At 34.2% G+C, this 18,717-nt stretch overlaps 1 protein-coding gene across 19 annotated transcripts in view; it reads left to right on the top strand.

Moving 5' to 3' along the window:
* The window catches only part of Baz2b (bromodomain adjacent to zinc finger domain 2B), a 346,930-nt gene that overhangs the window by 45,799 nt on the left and 282,414 nt on the right, over window positions 1–18,717 (top strand). For 18 of the 19 annotated variants that reach the window (XM_040294351.2, XM_021731270.3, XM_078017461.1 and 15 more), the window contains one exon: window positions 14,303–14,405. The gene's annotated coding sequence lies outside the window, so the exon portion shown is untranslated. Of the gene's footprint in view, window positions 1–14,299; window positions 14,406–18,717 lie in introns of those variants that run through there. The other variant, XM_078017455.1, reaches the window with a different exon arrangement.

Raw genomic sequence — 18,717 nt, 5'->3', positions numbered from 1 at the left:
GAGCCTAGAAAACGGAATTCCTGAGAAGTTGAACTGTTATTCCATTATTGAGCAGATGATTTAGAAATGTTCTAATTCTATCTTCTTATTATATGAGATAATCAGTGTTCTTTTTTAACATTCACATTTAGTTGTCAGTTCTATTATAGGTAGCCAAGAGCTTCTGAGCCAGGTGTCTTTTATTGATGGCTGACCTGTATGAATAGTATCAGCCTCTTTCCCTCTGATGTCTTGTGCTTTGGCCAATAGAAAAAGCCTGTTCAAAGAGAAGAAAATGAGTGAGATTAGGATATTTATTCCCCTGTTTCCTGTCCTGCAGGATTATTTGTTGGCTACAACTTTTGACTAAAAGCTCCCTCTTCACAGTTGTGTCCCACATACATTAATCCTGAGCAAACTGCATTATTCTTTATGGTTTCTCTACATGCTTTATTAATATTCTTAAATGGCCTTAATTTGAGTATTCTGTATGTTTTAATTGCTGGCACCCTAGTGCATAATATCCAAACAAATAAAACTTTCAATACAGTAAATCTCTCTTTCAATCTGGTATTCATTAGATTCATTAAGGTTTTTATTTCAGTGGCTATTTTTTCACTTTGAAGCATTTCTTTTTAATTATCTATTATAGTTTCATTTCTACCTGATTTTGTTTTGTAATTTATTATTATTATTGCAAATATGATTTCTTTATTACTTAAAATTTTTTTTTTGTAGTTTATGCCTTTATTTTGTTTGTTTTAATATGGTTCTGGGGGTCGAACCCAGTGCCTCACACATGCTAGTCAAGCACTCTGCAACTGAGCTACAGCCCCAGCCCTCTTTATTACTTTGAACTTTATATTTTTTTTCTTTTTTGGTGCTGGGGGTTGGTTGAACCCAGGGTCTCATGTATGCTAAGAAAACACTGTACCACTGAACTACATCCCCATCCCTATTTGGAATCTCCTAAACACACTTATTTAAACATTCTTATTTTTAAAGTCTTAGTGAGATTTGCATAAAATTAATTTTACTTTTAGTAAATTTTTTTTATTAAATTTGATTGTTTACTCTTTAAACATTAGATTCTTTTGCAGGTTTTGAAATTTTGACTATCGGGCTCATTTTAAGTAGAGGGAAATTTTGTGTTTTATTTTCCCCCTTTCTCTTCCTACCATTACACCTATGCTTATCTATCCTTCCCTATCAATTATTACATTACCTCTACCTGAGCCTTCCCCAAGTCTAGGAATAGGTTTATACATTGTCTTTTTAGGAGTATTAAATTGTAATATTATGGGAATATGATATTGCTGATTCTGACGCCAAGTCATGGTCTTGAAACTATATTTTTATTTTCCTGTCTCATTGGATCCATACCTCTCTATAGAACTGGAGCCTGAGGCAGTAGATTTATAACACATTATTATGGCTTTCTTTTGGAGTAGGGATTAACAGCCAATAAATATATCCTTATTCTTGTACCATTTCTGTATCTAGTTTCAGTAAGCCTTTATCTGTTCCTTATTAACACATATAACATATTTAGTGAGAGTTATTGCACTACCTCTGCCTGCTTTGGATTGGATAACACTAGGATGTATAAGGTATCAGCCCCATTTGTTAATTTGTATTACTCTTCAGTTTTTTGTACAGATATGTTTATTTTAGCTTTGAACTTGATTATAGCTATTGGTTTCCTACTTTAAAATTTATCTGCCATTGTTAATCTGTTTGAAATACAGGAAGCATATCTATGTACTTATTTTATTAGAATTTAACCCTGGTATTTGAAAAATAAGTAGTATAAACACATAAAAGCACAGATGTATTATCAATAAGTATAAGATAGGAAGCTGGAAGAGTTAGCTTAATATAATGATAAAAAAGAATTTTATGGATGGAGATATAACTTAGTATAGAAAACTTGTCTACTATGCACAAAGCCCTGGGTTGGTTTCCTAGCACCTTAAAAGAAATTTTTTTTTAAATTTCTCAATAGGTTGCAATCTTCTTGTCCTTCCCCTCTTTGTCCTTCTTTTGCTAAGATTATACTCTTTTCCCTTGGATACTTTGGATTTTGTTTGTTCTGATTGATGACTATTTAAACTATGCTATCAGTTTTTCTTGCTCAATTGAGAAAAATCACATATTTGTAACATAGTAGATCCAGGATTAAGAATACTATAGAACACTGTTTTTTCCTTAGAAGTACAGTAATTTTTTATAGACATTGGAGGGTTTTTTAAAATATTTTTTAGATGTTGATGAATCTTTATTTTATTCATTTATTTGTGTGTAGTGCTGAGAATCCAACCCATTGCCTCATACATGCTAGGCAAGCACTCTGCCACCGAGCCACAACCCCAGCCTGACATTAGAGTTTTCTGAAAATAATTTCTCCTAAGTCAGGGATGAAAAAAGTGTTACATTGGAAGTCCCAGTTCTGATTATGTAGTAGTATCTGCATTAGTTAGATCTATGCATTAAGCATTCTGAGGCCACATTAAGCTTTATAGCTTTGAATGATTTTTGTTTTTGTTTTTTGGGTATCAGCGATTTAGGCCAGCAACACTTTACCACTGAGATAACACCGCGAGTCTTTTAAATTTTTTTTATATTAGAACAAGGTCTCACCAAGTTGCTGAGGGTCTTGATAAATTGCTGAGGCTGACTGAACTTGCAGTACTCCTACTTCCTGAGTTGTTGGGATTATAGGAATGCACAACCACACCCAACTTGAATGATTATTGATATTTGCTGTGCACAGAAGGAATAGTGACCCAAGTATTCATCATTCTCTTCTAAAGTTTTTAAGTAAATTATATGTTCTGTGTGAAGGCAGTTTGATTATTTCACTTTTTATATATATATAAGTGGAAATAATTAATGCCAATTCCTGAGTAGTGATGAAACACATTAGTTATTGAAAGTTTTTATTTAAATTATCCCTCTCATCCAGGCATAATGGCCCATGCCTATAATCCCAGCTACTTCAGAGGTTGACGCAGGAGGATCTCAAATTCACAGCCAGCCTCTTCAATTTAACAAGACCCTGTCTCAAAATTTAAAAATTACTGGTATGAAAGTACACTTTCATATCACATTCTATGTAAGTATCAGAATTATGAAATAGTAAAGCATCTATATTTAAAAATGAGAAAAGGGCTGGGGTTGTGGCTCATTAGTATAGTGCCTGCCTAGTATGTGTGAGGCACTGGATTTGATTCTCAGCACTGCATATATATAAAATAAAATAAATGTTCCATTAAGAACAAAAAAAAAAATAGAAAAGAGCCTAAATGCTTATAACTCCCCTATTCGTAATTTCCCCAAACTGAAAACAACTCAAATGTTCTTCAATAGCTGAATGTATATATAAACTATGATATTACACTTTAATACTGTATGATATCCTGTACCAAAGAAAATTGCTCAGCAATGAAAAGAAATGGACAATTGATACTTTAAACAACTAGAGTGAATCTCAAAGGTATAATGAATAGAAGCTTTTCTCAGAGGTTGCATACTGTGATTACATTTATAAGCAACTCTTGACAAGACCAACCTTAACAGATCAGTGGATACCAGTTATTAGGCATGGTGTGATAAAAGTGTAGTACAGAAGATTTTGTGGGGCAGAGGGGGCTGATAGAAGTGTTCTATATCCTTATTGTGGTGGAAGTTACATGAGTCTATAAATGTTTTTGTTATTTCAGTTCTGAAGGTCAAACCCAGGGCTTTGAGCATGCTAGGCAAGCACTCTACCACTAAGCTACACCCCAATCCCTATAAATGTTTTTAAATTCCTAGAACTATTTACCATTCCCCAAAAGTCAATTTTGTTACACCATTTTTAAAAAAAAGTTTATTGGTTCTTTTTAGTTATACATGACAACAAAATACATTTTGATATCATAATTATATAAGCATGGAATAGACCTTATTGTTATAGTCCAATTCTTAAGGATGTCCATGATGTTACATTGCACATATTTTTTTAAAAATATCTTTATTTTATTTATTTTTTTAATGTGGTGCTAAGGGTCTAACCCAGTGCCTCACACATGGGAGGCAAGTGCTCAACTGCTGAGCTACAACCCCAGGCCTTGAACATATTCTTAAAGAGTGTAGAATACTACTTTGAATTAGCTTCAGGTTATAAACATGGTGTAATATGGAGTGAAAGGAAAGTTCTAGGGATTAGAATAAAAGCTCTAAGAAACCCTGCAAAATGAAAACAGATTGTGATTTGGCATTAGGAAAAGTATTTAATGTCTCATGACTTTGATTGGTGTTTTGTAATGGAATAGGTATAAAACCATCTGCATTATTGACACTGCTCTATTAGTGTCTAGTTGAGAATACTTGGTCAAGTAACTTAATTGCCTGGGTCATCAGATTATTTTTCTATAGATTGAGAAGTTTGGACCCTATGTTTCTCAAACTAAAATACTCCTAATAATCATTTTACTCTACAATGTTGATACACAAATGTTTTAAATTATTTAGCATTAAGTAAAGAAGGTATTCCAAGAAAATACTCCATGATTTTTCTGGTGACTTGACATAGTCCCTAACATACCATTTAATTTCCTAATTGTAATAGAATAAGAATAGATAATATAGTATCCCTCTGGTTATAAGTTTTTGGTCATTTTGTGGTTTTCCAAATAACTTTTTTGGGTTTTCATTTTTTAAATGTTCATTTAAAAAAATTGTAGTTGTTGATGGAAAGAATGCCTTTATTTTATTTGTTTATTTTTATGTGGTGTTGAGGATCAAACTCAGTGCTTCACGCATGCTAGGCAAGGTTCTGCCACTGAGCCCCAGCCCCAGCCCCTGAAGTATTCATTTTTTTAATACTATGAAGAACAAAAATTTAAAGACCACTAGGTGGGGATGTAAACAATACAGCATTTCTCTCTCTCCTAGGCTTTAACTCGATAAAGCCTTGAGTATAATTCCTGGAAAAGAATAAAACATGAACAAATCCATATAAGTACTTATGTTTATCTTTTTGAATGTTGTGATAATCTAGATTTGGGAAAAATAAGCTTCTGAATTAAGAATTAAATCATGTGCTTTTATATGTTCTTCTTTGCTTATTGTTATATTTTTGTGTTGTTTTGTTTTATAAATATGCATATATATATATCTTTCCATATAATTATTCTTACTTTGTCTTATTTCTTTGAGAGAAGTGAGTTGCTAAGGATATATACTTTTTTATTTTAATTTTTTTTACCTCATGTAGAAAATACCTGGAAATCACTTTTTGTTAGTTCAAAGAGATTTTTTTTTTTTTTTTGGTGGTGGTACTGGGGACTGAACTCAAGGCCTCACGTATGCTAGGCAAGTCTTCTACTATCAGGCTATATCCCCAGTCGTCATCATTTTTTTTATACCTTTATTTTATTTATTTATTTTTTATGTGGTGCTGAGGATTGAACCCAGCGCCTCACATGTGCAAGGTGAGCACTCTACCACCGAACCACAACCCCAGCACCTTCATCATTTTTTCATAGCTACATAATTTATGATGTTCAGTATGTTGATATTCTATATTTTAACCAACCAAATTATTGACATATTTTTTCCAATTCTGCAATCATAAATAATAACATAAATAATTAATGACTTGTATATATGTATATTTACACTTGTGGAGATATATTTTCATGGCAAATCCTAGATATTGGATTGTTAGAGATAAACACCCCTGTTCTTTTATTTGACATTGCCAAATTTTTGTTTTTAGAGATAATAACATTTTGTATTCCCACCAGCAAGGGGTAAATTCCTGTTTTCCCAACACCTCATCAACAAATTTATTGTGAAAAATTTGAGTTTTTAACTGGTCTTATATGTGAGGAATGTGTCATTTTAATTTGCATTTGTCTTATGAAAGTGAAGCTGAACACATTTATATACGTTTAAGAGCTATTTTATATTATTTTTCTAAATCATCTGTTAAGACTTTTTAAAAATTGAAGTTTGGAATATATTCCCTTGATTATATAAGAGATCTTTATGTATCAGGAATATTAGCCTTTTATCTGTGGTGTATGTTGCAGATACATTTTTTAATTTGTCATTTGTGTGTATGTTGCAGGTATTATTTTAGTTTGTCATTGGTCTTTGGACTTATGGTGTTTTTTGCAAGTTTTTTTATTTTTATATATCATATTTATCTGTCTTTGCTTAAGCATATCTGGATTTTTAATTCTATTTTATAAACTTTTCCTAACACCTAAATTAAAAAGAAATCAAGAGGCTAGTTGCAGTGGCACACGCCTTTAATCCTAGCCACTCGGGAAACTGAGGCAGGAAGTTCACAGGTTTAAGGCCAATCTCAACAACTTAGTGCGGCCCTGTCTCAAAATAAAAAAAAAATAAAAAGGGCTGGGGATATATAGCTCAATGTTAAAGCACCCTCAGTTCAATCCCCAGTACTCCTACTAAATAAGAGTGCTAAGGGTTTATAGCTCAGTGGTAGAGCATGCACTGGAAAGAAGAGGGAGGGAGAAAAAGGGAGAGAGATACCTGTGGGAGAATTAACCTGTGTCTTCTTTCACTTTGGAATAGTTTATTAACATTTGGATCTCAGGTCCATTTGGGGTTCATGCTTGTGTATTATGTAAAGTATGGATCCAACTAGTATCTTTTCCCAGATGGCAATATAGTTATCCAAACATTATTTATTGAAAGTTTACTTATTTTTTAGGTTTTTCTGCTATATTTACATACTTATCTTTTGATTTGTACTTTTAAATGAACTTGTTCATTTTTGGACCACATATTTATGAATTCATTTTAGCAGAATTAATGTCTTTATAATGTTGAATTATTCTACTGATGACTGAGGTATGTTTTTACATTCAAATATACTTTTATTAATATTTGGAGTTTTAAGATTTTCTTCATAAAGATTCTGCATGTTTATTTTTACTTTATTCAAGATATCTTGCTAGGGATGGAAGCCAGCGCCACATACATGCTAGATACACTGAACCACACTTCCAGCTCTTAGACTTTTTATTGCTATTTAAATAGATGTTTCTCTTCCATATCATCTAATTATTTGTTGATTATTTTATGAGAAATGATAATATCACATAATAAATACATGGTAAACAAAATTAAAAAGACAAATGACAACTGGAAAAATATTAGTAATTTTTTCCCACAAATAAAAGTTATTGTCTATATATTATGTTTGGAGTTGCTGAAAAGAAATTTTAAAATGTACAATAACTCTGTGGGAAAAGGAACCAGAGATATAAACAAACTTCAAATAAAAAAGCAAAATGTTGGTAAAGCACTTGTCTAACATGTATGAGCCCCTGGGTTCCATTTCTAGCAGCACAAAAGAAACAAAATGCTTTTAAGCAAAAGAATAAATGCTAAAATTTAGTCATAGTAAAAAAGATAAGAAATTAAAAGTATACTAATATACAATTTCTTGAGAACTCTTTGGAGGTTCTAGCAGGTGAGCATAGCTACTTCTATACCCTTGACTGAAGAATGGACCTCCCCTATTGAAAAGTTTGCCCTCTTCAAGGGGGCAAATTCGGGAGGAGCTCACAACTTTTGAGAGGGGCTTGCAACTTGAAGAGGGATGCACATGGAGTGGTGAGGGAGAAAGGGGACACCTGCCTAGCCAGCCAGATCAGCTGAATCAACCGGGCGGTTAATGGGGTGACAGATGTCACAGCTAGATTGCCCTCATATCCTACAATTTCTTACTTTATGAAATTGTCAGAATTTTCAACTGTTGGTGAGGCTATCGGGAAGCAGGCATTTTCATATACTACTTACAGGAATATAAATTCGTTTTATCCTGTGAAAAGGCATTTAGTTTTCTATATATAATAAATTTACTCTTTCAAGTAGCCATTCCATTTTTAAGAGTATATGGCATAATTTAATTGTAAAATATGAAGAATGGCTTATTTAAAATTTTTTAAATTTTTTCTAATTAGTTATACATGACAGTAGAAAGCATTTATGCATTTTGATATATCATACATAAATGGAGTCTAATTTCTCATTTTTTCTGATTATATTTGTTATAGAATCACATCAGTCATGCAGTCATATATGTATATAAGATAATGTCTGTTTCATTCACTATCTTTCCTATCCGCTCCCTCCCCTTCCTTTAGTCCCCTCTACCTAAAATAATTATATTCTTCCCTGGCACCCCCTCCCTTGTGAATTAGCATCTGCATATCAGAGAAAACATGAAGAATGACTTATGTACAAGGCTATTTATTATAATCCTATTTAGCAGGCTAACAGACTGAAGATAATCTGAACATCTACCAAGACAGAATGATTGACTAAACCATGGTGTAAAGGATTTATGTATGTTAGGGAAGCGCTCTGCCACTTAGGTACCATCCCTAAACCATATATTACTTCTTGGTTTGTTTATTTTGTTCTTTTTTTGGTGGTCCTGGGGATTTAATCCAGGAGCACTGTTATCACTGAGCTACACTCTCAGCGCCCCCTCCCTTTTTAATGTTTATTTTGAGGTAGGGTCTTGCTAAATTGCTGAGGTTGGCCTTGAAATATGGGATCCTCCTGCCTCAGTTTCCCATATTGCAAGAATTACAGGCATGTGTCATTGCACCTGGCTGTAAGTCAGAGTTCTTGAGTCAAAACATAAACTATGAGGGAAAAAACATTGCCTTCCAGTGAATAATAACTAAAATAAGGTATATCAAAATTTGAGTGTGCTGGGGATGGAGAGTAGCTTAGTGGTAGAGCTTGTCATGGGTATGTTCTTGGGTTCAGTCCCCATCCCTAAAGTAAACAAATAAACTTGTGCAATACATTCCTCAGAGCAAAATTTGGAGCCTTATATGCATATATTACAAAAGAAGAAGAAAATTTAAAAATTTCTGGTATAAAAAATATATTAAGAAGTTAGAAAAATGATAGCAAGACTGGACATGGTGACACACAACTGTAATTCCACCTAGTCAGGAGGCTGATGCAGGAGGATTACAAGTTTTTGGTTAGCCTGGGCAACTTATTCAGATTGTCTCAAAAAAAAAAAAAAAAAAAAAAAAAGATTGGGAAACGTATCTCAGTGATAGAGCATTTTGTGTGAGGCCCTGAATTCAGTTCCCAGTAAAACACATACGCACATGCGCGCGTGCGCGCACACACACATTCACACACACACACACACACACACACACACACACACACACACACACACAGAAGATGAAAGAGAAAAATTCATGGAAAATGGAAAGTTTAAGGCCAGCCTTAACAACCTGGCAAGTCCTGAAGCAACTCAGTAAAACTCTTGTCTCAAAAAATCAGAAGAGCTGGGAATATAGCTCAGTTATAAATTACCCCTGGGTTATTACTACTACTGTCCCATCCCCCCCAAAAAAAAGTGAAAAAAAATTCTGTTTAAAACAGAAATTTTTGTTTCCTACAACTGGTTAATGACATATGAGAGATAGGGAAAGAAGTATGAGTGACGGTTCTAATGGAAACTTTTTGGATGGAGATCACAATGAAAACAATGGTTTAATAAAAATTTTCCAACAGCAAAGTAAATTAAATATGTAAAGTGAAAGAAAATGTTTTTCTTGTTAGCAGTGTATAGCCCACATCAAATGAGAGTTCCACCAGGCCTAAGATACATACTTTTTTGGGGGAGGTACAGTTTTGGAGAGAAAGAGGGTGTTTTGTTTTGTTTTCTCATGGTACTAGTGATCAACCTAGAAGTCTATGCATGCTAAGTACCTCTCTTTCAATGAGCTACATCCCCAGCCCAAGAAGAGTGTTATCTTTCTGACCTCTATACTTCAGTTACCAGAGAATTTGACAAAATATCTTCCTGATTGAACAGAGATAATAACTTGACACACAAAATGATGACTTCTAAAATTGTTAATCTACAGTGTTTATTTTCATGAAAGCAGTGAGGTTATTGAAGTGTGGGGGATCTAACCCAGGGCCTTAAACACAGTAGTCAAGCTTTCTATCACTGACCTATACCCCAGCCCTGTTTGAATCCAAGTCAAATATTGGATAAGGAAATTAGTAGAATAATTTCTATGTTAACTATTTCAACTTTTTTCAAAACATGATTTATAAGCTTAAAGTACTAAAATATTATTGTAATTGCGACTTCATTTTAGTGATGGAACTGAGACCCTTTGAATTCAAGAATCTTGCTTCTTGGCCTTTTCCAAATGACCCACACAAGGAAGCCAGTGGTTTTTTTTGAGAATAGTCACTCCCATGTTCCTAACATAAGAAGATAAGACTGGTCTATACGATATTATTGTGTGAGAAAGAACACTTTCCAGGCTGGGGATGTGGCTTAGTTGTCTAGCATACATGTAGCCCTAGGATCAATTCCTAGTACAACTCCCCAAAACACAAAGACTACTTCCCAAGCTATCTGAAAATTGTGACAAAAATGCCAACTTAAAAGATCTTTTATTGGCCAAATTTTGACAATTGAGATTCTTAAAGAAGAACCATGATTACAATAACTGGAATCACTTGAATCTTTGAAAAGCCATAGGTTCATCATGATGCTTTAAAATAACAAATGATGCTCTAAAATAGCAAATAAACCATTTATCAAAATCATACCTAGCTATGTAAGTCAATCAATTGATCCCATTTATAAAGAAAATAGAGAAGTATATACCTCATGGTTACTGGCTAAATAATCACTCATCAAGTTTCAAAGACTAGAACATAAAGAAAAAGATCCTCAGGCCATATTCAGTCCAAGAACTTCTCCAGTGCAAGAGTGTTTGTTTTGTTTTGTGGTACTGAGAATTGAACCAAGGGGTGCCTTTACTTCTGAGCTACATTCACATCCCCAGCCCTTTTTATTTTATTTATTTATGATGCCAGGGATTGAACTCAGGGCCACTCAACCACTGAGACACACCCCAGCCCTATTTTGTATTTTATTTAGAGACAAGTTCTGAACTATATCTTCTGCCTCAGTCTCTTAAACTGCTGAGATTATAGGCATGCACACCACACCCGGCTAAGATTTAAGATTTGAGGGCTGGGGTTATGGCTCAGCAGTAGAGCATTCTCCCAGCATATGTGAGGCCCTGGGCCCTGGGTTTGATCCTCAGCACCACATAAAATAAATAAATAAAATAAAAGTAGTGTGTCCAGCTACAACTAAAAAGAATTTATTAAAAAAAAAGATTTAAGAATTTTATAATCCACTTGCTCTAGGGAAACTCCCAGACATATGCAAGTATATGTTGTACAAGTGTACATTGCAGATTAGTTGGCAAGCATTCCCCAGAGTCTCAAGCAACTGAAGGAGTTAGGAATCTATACCTTGTCCTTTCCTTCTAAAATATTAAGTAGATGCAGCTTATCCCTGGAAAAAAACTTCACTTTCATTGGGATCTCTGGCATCTGTATTTCCACAAGGATTCTAAGGTCCCAGGATTCTGTACAGGATGCAGTGTCATCTAATTTCTATCTTTCCTATTTTAATCAAAATTGTATAATTGTTTTTGGCTTACTTTCTCACATGGAAGATTTATTGGAAAGAAAAAGATAATATTGACAGCTGTTGAAAATTGTTTATATATGGTGAGATCATTTGGATTTAGTAATTACAAGACTACAGTTTGTGTATTTTTTATGATATATAAATTAGCTAAATTGTAATTCTTAAGTACATACACAATTGTTATATCATTTTATTTTCAACATTTTTGAAATGTATGCCATAAATTCTGATATTTTCCATTCATTTTAAGCATTCTTATGTTTTAAAGCAAAATCACTATTTTTCTTGCCACAAGAATACTAATCTGCCAAATCGGGGATGGGAGGAGGGGAGAAAAGCAATCCACCAAAGTTTAGAATGGTTATTTATATGGAAAATGAAATAATAATGTCTAATATAACAGGATAACATATAGACAAAAAGAAAAAAAGTCAAAAGGTCTATGTGATAAAAATGAGGTGAAGAATTTTTAGGTTACTCTGAAGTCTGACAACATGATGTTCTTCTTGGACACTTCCCAAGAGAAACATTCTAAGAGTTGTGGGACAACCTTATATATTATTTGGATTAGTTGTTTTATAAAAGAATTTATTGATCCACTTACAAACTCTGTATCCAGGAGAAGTAGAGGGGTGGGGAACAAAGCTTGTTTCTAAATCTGAATGGATATTAGCATAAGCATCTTCAGTCTTTGGTATTCATATCAGATCATCTACTAAGAATATGTGAACTCTTTATTTCTACTAATTTGACTAATATACTGGGTACCTCTGAGCAGAGAGTAAATGTTCACTGATCCATCATGGTTCTGAGGAGTTCAACAGGGCTAGACAATTTGTTCCTTTTGTCTAATAGATGAAATTGCCAATTACCATATTGTATATTCTTTTCAAAATTGAAACTTTTATCTGTGAAGTTTTTTTAAAAAATCTATATTATTTAGTTGTTGATTGACTTTCATTCATTCTATATATCTATCTGCAGTGCTGAGAATTAAACCCAGTGCCTCACATATGCTAGGCAAGCAGTCTACAACTGAGCCACAGCCCCACCCCCATCTGTGAACTTTTTTTTTTTTTTTTTTTTTTTGGTACCAGAGATGGAACTCAGGGTTGCTTAACCACTGAGCCACATCCCCAGCCCTTTTTATTTTTATTTTATTATTTATTTGTTTGTTTGTTTTGGTACCAGGGATTGAACTCAGGGGCACTTGACCACTGAACCACATCTCCCATCCCTATTTTGTATTTTATTTAGAGACAGGGGCTCACTGAGTTGCTTAGTGCCTGGCTAAATTGCTGAGGCTGTCTTTGAACTCTTAATCCTCCTGCCTCAACGTCCTGAGCTCCTGGAATTATAGACATGCCTACCATACCCGGTTTATTTTTTATTTTGAGACAGGGTCTTTTTAGCTTTGCTGGTCCCAACTGATTCTCCTGTCTCAACCTCCTGTCACTGGGATTACAAGCATGCACCACCACACCCTGCAGTCTGAACTAATTTTTAAAGTACCTCTCAGGCCTGGGAGTATAGCTCTGTGCGAAAGTGTGTACTAGGGTAAGTCCTTGAGTATATTACCCAGCACCAAAAAATAAAATAAAATGAAATGGAAAGTAAATGTAGGTACATATGTGTGTATAAACGTGTGTGTACACATATGTGCGTGTGTGTGTGTGTATGTGTGTGTGTGTGTGTGTATCCCCTCTAGATTCCCTTTTTAAGGAATTTGAGGTGGTGTCTTCTAGAAAGAGTTTTTTTGTTCGAAGTCCTGGGGATACAACCTAGGGTCCTACACATGACAAATAAGCCCTTCGCTACTAAGCTACATCCCCAGCTCTTTTTACTTCTTTATTTTGAGACAGGGTCTCACACTTATTTTCTCAGTCTGGCTTCAAACTCTCAATCCTTCATGCCTCATCTCCCAGGTAGCTGGGATTATAGGCGTGATTACTTGGCCAAGAGTTAGTTTGTTAAATCTTATATAGCTACTAATTTTTTTTTTTGTGTGTGTGTGTGTGTGTGGTGTATGTACCTTATATCTTGCATTTTTTATTTGGAATAGTCTCTTGGGAGAATTCATGTATTGCTAAGTAACACCAGTGGCCCAAGTGAATTATAAAACATTAATAATGTTATAAATTAGCCATTCTGACCATTAATGTTGACAGCTTATAAGTGAAGAAAGTATATAGTAAAGGATAGGCAGATTTAGAGGACTGAAACATTGGACAAGACAGAAAATGAAGGAATAAAGCATACTGAGGTGTAGTTTAGAATCATAAGGACTGTTCTTAGAAAAGCAGGTGTGGACACATTACAGTCTGAACCTAAGAAAAACACAAAATCTGGAAAGTAGATTAAAAAAAAAAAAAAGCAATTCTTAGCCAGCCATGGTGATGCATGCTTATATCTCAGCTACTCAGGAGGTTCAGACAAGAGGATGGCAAGATCAAGACTAACCTGGGCAACTCAGTAGTGCCCTGTCTCAGAATAAAAAATGAAAAGGGCTAGGGGTGTGGCTTAGTAGTAAAGCACCCAGAATTCAATCCCCAGTACAAAAAAAAAAAAAAAAGTAATGCTTTATATACAAATGGATAATAATTCAAATGCCAGCATTTTTTTTCTTCAGAAAATGTAGAAACCAGAGGACAGTATGACATCATCTTAAAAGCTGAAACAATAAATCAGTCAGTTTAGAATTCTATGTCCAGTGGAAGTGTCCTTCAGGAATGATGGAAAAATTAACAAAGTTTTATATATGGAAAACTAAGAGAAATTTGTCTTCAGCAGACCTGTACTACAAGAAATGATACTGGAACTTCTTCAAGTGAAAAAGGAATGATATTAACAGAAAAGTTGGATCTTCTGGAGCAAATGAAGGACGTCAGAAATGGTAAATATTTGGATAAAAATAAAAAAGAGTATTTTTATCATCTTACATTCTATAAAAAGATCAATGGATGATACTGAAGCAAAAATTATAACATTGTCCTTCAAGGTTTTTAGTGTATTTATTTTAAAAATATATAATAAAAGTAATATAAAATACATAAAACTAAATAAATATGGTGTTTGGGAGATAGTGATTAAAGGGACCTTGTCTCAAATTAAAAAACACAAAATACTGGGAATGTTGCTCAGAGGTAAAGTGCACCAGAGTTCAATCCCCAATACTGCAAGAAAAAAAGAAAAAGAAAGACCATAAATAAAAGGAGTGAAAGAGATTTTACAGGATATCCGAGAATGTTTTTAACTTAATATCATCAAATTCAGCAAATTAAGTCAGATGGATGAATTCCTTTAGAAAACAGCTTATCAAAATTAAGAGACAGAAAAATCTCAAAATATTCACAAACATTTCAGAAAAAAGAAGAAAGGAGAACATTGTTAACATAATTAATTAGGTAATGATAGCCTTAACACCAAAATCTGACAAATACATTACCAAGAAAACAATTCAGACTAGTATCCCTCAAGAACATAAATGCAAAAATAATTTAAACAATAGCATGTTAAGTAATATATAAAGGGATAATATCCTGAATAAATAGGATTTATTCTAGGAAAACAAGGTTCAGTCAACCCACAATACATCAAATGTTACTACATTAACAAAGTAAAATTAAGTGGTCATTTCAAAATATGCAGAAAAAGCATTTGACAGAATTCAATACATATTCGTGAAAATCCCATGAAAAATTGAAACTTCTCAGGTTGTTGGTGGAAATATAAAGAGCATCTACTTAAAAAGAGCATCTACTGGGCTGGGGATGTGGCTCAAGTGGTAGCAGGCTCGCCTGGCATGCGTGCGGCCCAGGTTCGATCCTCAGCACCACATACAAACAAAGATGTTGTATCCGCCAAAAACTAAAAAATGAATATTAAATTTTTTCTCTCTCTCACTCTCTCTCACTCTCACTTTCTCTAAAAAAAAAAGAAAAAGAAAAAAGAGCATCTACTTAAAAATCACAGTTAACGTCATTAGCCATCAAAGCAAAATTACAATGAGGTACCACCTACCACTCATTTAGGTGATTTGTCTATTTTGTTGTGCTAGGGATGGAACCCTTAGCATGCTAGGTGTGCAGTCTTAACACTGAGCTACACCTCCAGTCCCTAGAATGAAAAAGCAGGGGGAAAAAACCCAAAAAACCCACAAGCATTGAGGGCTGGGGAAGTAGCTTGGTGGTAAAGCACTCGTCTAGCATACATGGAGCCCCGAGTTCAGTCTTCACTACTGTAAAAATAAAAACAAAAAAATGCATTGATGAGAATATGGGGAAATTAGAAACCTCCTTATTAGTGGGAATGTAAAATGGTTTTGCCTCTGTGAGAAAGAGTTTGGCAGTTCTTGAAAAGTTAAAACAGAATTACCATATAACCTCAAAAATTCTACTCAAGTATGTACCCTAAAAAATATAATATAGACACTTAAATCACTTAAATACTTATCTACAAATGTTTATAGCCACACTAATCATAATAGCCAGAAGGTAGAAACAAACTAAATGTCCATTAGTGAATGAATATAGAAACAAATGATGATATATTGATACAATGGAGTATTATTCAGCCCACAAAAGGAGTGAAGTAATGATACATGATACAATACAGATGAGCCTCAATAATATGCTAAGTTAAAGGAATTAGACACAAACGGCCACAGATTGTATGTTTTCATTTATATGAAATATCCAGAATAGTTATATCTAGAGACAGAATTGACAGTTGCCAGTAGTGGGACTTGGGTGGTGATGGAGGAGAGAATAAAGAATATCTGCTTTACACAATTAACAATAGCTATATTGTGGAACCAACCTAGATGCCCTACAGTAGATGAATGGATAAAGAACCTGTGGTATATATATACACAATGGAATATTACTCAGCACTCAAAGAGAATAAAATCATGGCATCTGCAGGTAAATGGGTGGAGCTGGAGAATATTGTGCTAAATGAAGTAATCCAATCCCAAAAAAACAAAGGCTGAATGTTTTCTCTGATATATGGATGCTGATCTATAATGGGGGTAGGGGAAGGAGCATGGGAGGAATGGAGGAACTTTGGATAGGGCAAAGGGGAGGGAGGGTAAGGGAGGAGGGCTTTGGTCGAAAGATGGTGGAATGAGATGGACATGTATGAAGACACAAATGGTGTGACTCTACTTTGTGTCCAACCAGAGAAATGAAAAATTGTGCTCTATATGTATAATATGAATTAAAATGCATTTTGCTGTCATGTATAACAGATTAAATAGATAAATTTAAAAAATATTCAGTGGAATATTACTCAGATTTAAAGAAGAATAAAATTATGGCATTTGCCAGTAAATGGATGGAATTGGAGAAAATCATGCCAAGTGAAATAAGCCAATTCCCCAAAAGCAAAGGCTGAATGTTTTCTCTAAAATGTGGATGCTAATTCACAATACAGCGGGGGTCGGGTTAACTTCAGTAAAACTATTTTAAAAATAACCAATATTTGGAGAGGTTACAGAGAAATTGAAATTGAAACCCTTATACACTGCTTATAGGAGTGGAAAATGTGCAAAAATAGTTTGGAAATTTCCTTAAAAGGTTAAACATGGAGTTACCATAAAATCCATCATTTCTACACTTAAATATATGCTGCCCAAGCTAAAGGAAGACATGTTCCCACAGAAGTCACGCCTGTAATCTCAGTAGCTCTGGAGGCTGAGACAGGAGGATTGAGAGTTCAAAGCCAGCTTCAGAAATAGTGAGACCCTGTCTTTAAATAAAATATGAAATAGGGCTGGGAATTAGATCAATGTTTGAGTGCCCCTGAATTCAATCCCCAGTACCCCTACCCCATCCCACACACACAAAAAAAATTCACATACTAGTGTTCATAGAAATATCACCACTAATAGCTCAAAGGTAAAAATAACTAAGGCTATCAAGTGAAGATGATATGATAAAATTGATGTATGAATACAAAGAAATATTATTCAGTCACAAAGAGGATACATAGTCCATGATTGATTCTTCCAAACATTATGCTAGCTGGTTGTGGTGGTACAGTCCTGTAATCCCAGCCACTTGGGAGGCTAGGCAAAAGGATGGCATGTTTGAGAACAGCCTGGGCAACTTAGTGAGACCCTATTTCAGAATGAAAAATAAAAAGGGCTATGAAATGTAACTCCAAGGTATATGTGATACACAGTATAGGAAAATGCATAAAATGGAAAGTAAAGTCAAAGTTACCAAATGTGAGGGGCAAGAAGAATATGGATTTACTATTGAGAGGGTACAGAGTTTTTCTTCAGGATGATGAAAAACTGGTAATGGGGAGTGGTGATAGTTGTACAACATTGTTAATAAGCTTAATGCCACTGAATTGTACACTTAAAAATGTTTACTGTGGTTAATTTATGTTATATTAATTTTATCATAATGAATAAAATAATGTACAAAATTATTATAGCCTAATATATGGGAGACTTTGTTATGTTGGTTAGAAGTGGTTGGCAGTTCCTCTCTACAAAAAAATAAGCATGAAGTATGGAGAAAATTGTCAAAACAACTATTTACATGCATTGAAAATTAACCTAAAGCAGACAACACATTGAGAAACATTTATTACTGAAAAACTGCTGCAATTTTTGTCATTCACAGTTTCAATAAGTTTTTCTTCATATGAGCTATTCCTGTATTCCTACTCCAAAATGGTAGTTTTACCACCTTTTGACCTACTGTGAAAATGATCACATTTGATGTCAAAGGGTGCTTAGGATTGGGGAGTGAAAATCCATGTCTTTGACAGCTAAAATTGTCAAATTAGGTTGGAAATGATGGCAAAAACTTCTATCTTTGTTAACCAGAGGTTATAGTTCCAGCTGGAACTGCAGATATTTAATGGGAGATCATGAAAATGAGATACCTACACAGGATTCAGGTATGCTTTCCACACAATACCTGGCAAACTAGGAAACTGTACATATATTAAGAATCCTCAAGATCATCTGGCAAAAGCTGAAAAGAAAAAGAGACTAAAGAATTAGCTGCAACATTGAAGGTGTTCTGAAACTTGTACACTGATAACTGTCAAAGGGTGAAGGTATTATTGTATCATATTGATCACAGCCTCTGGCCACATCATTGCTTGACTACTAAGTTATGCCAAAATGATGGAAACTTCTGAGAAGCCATATTACGGAGCTGGTTGCAGTGGTACATGTCTATAAT

Source organism: Ictidomys tridecemlineatus, chromosome 7 (genome assembly GCF_052094955.1).
Source record: "Ictidomys tridecemlineatus isolate mIctTri1 chromosome 7, mIctTri1.hap1, whole genome shotgun sequence".
Taxonomy (NCBI): Eukaryota; Metazoa; Chordata; class Mammalia; order Rodentia; family Sciuridae; genus Ictidomys; species Ictidomys tridecemlineatus.
This window is presented reverse-complemented; position numbering and strand designations above follow the sequence as displayed.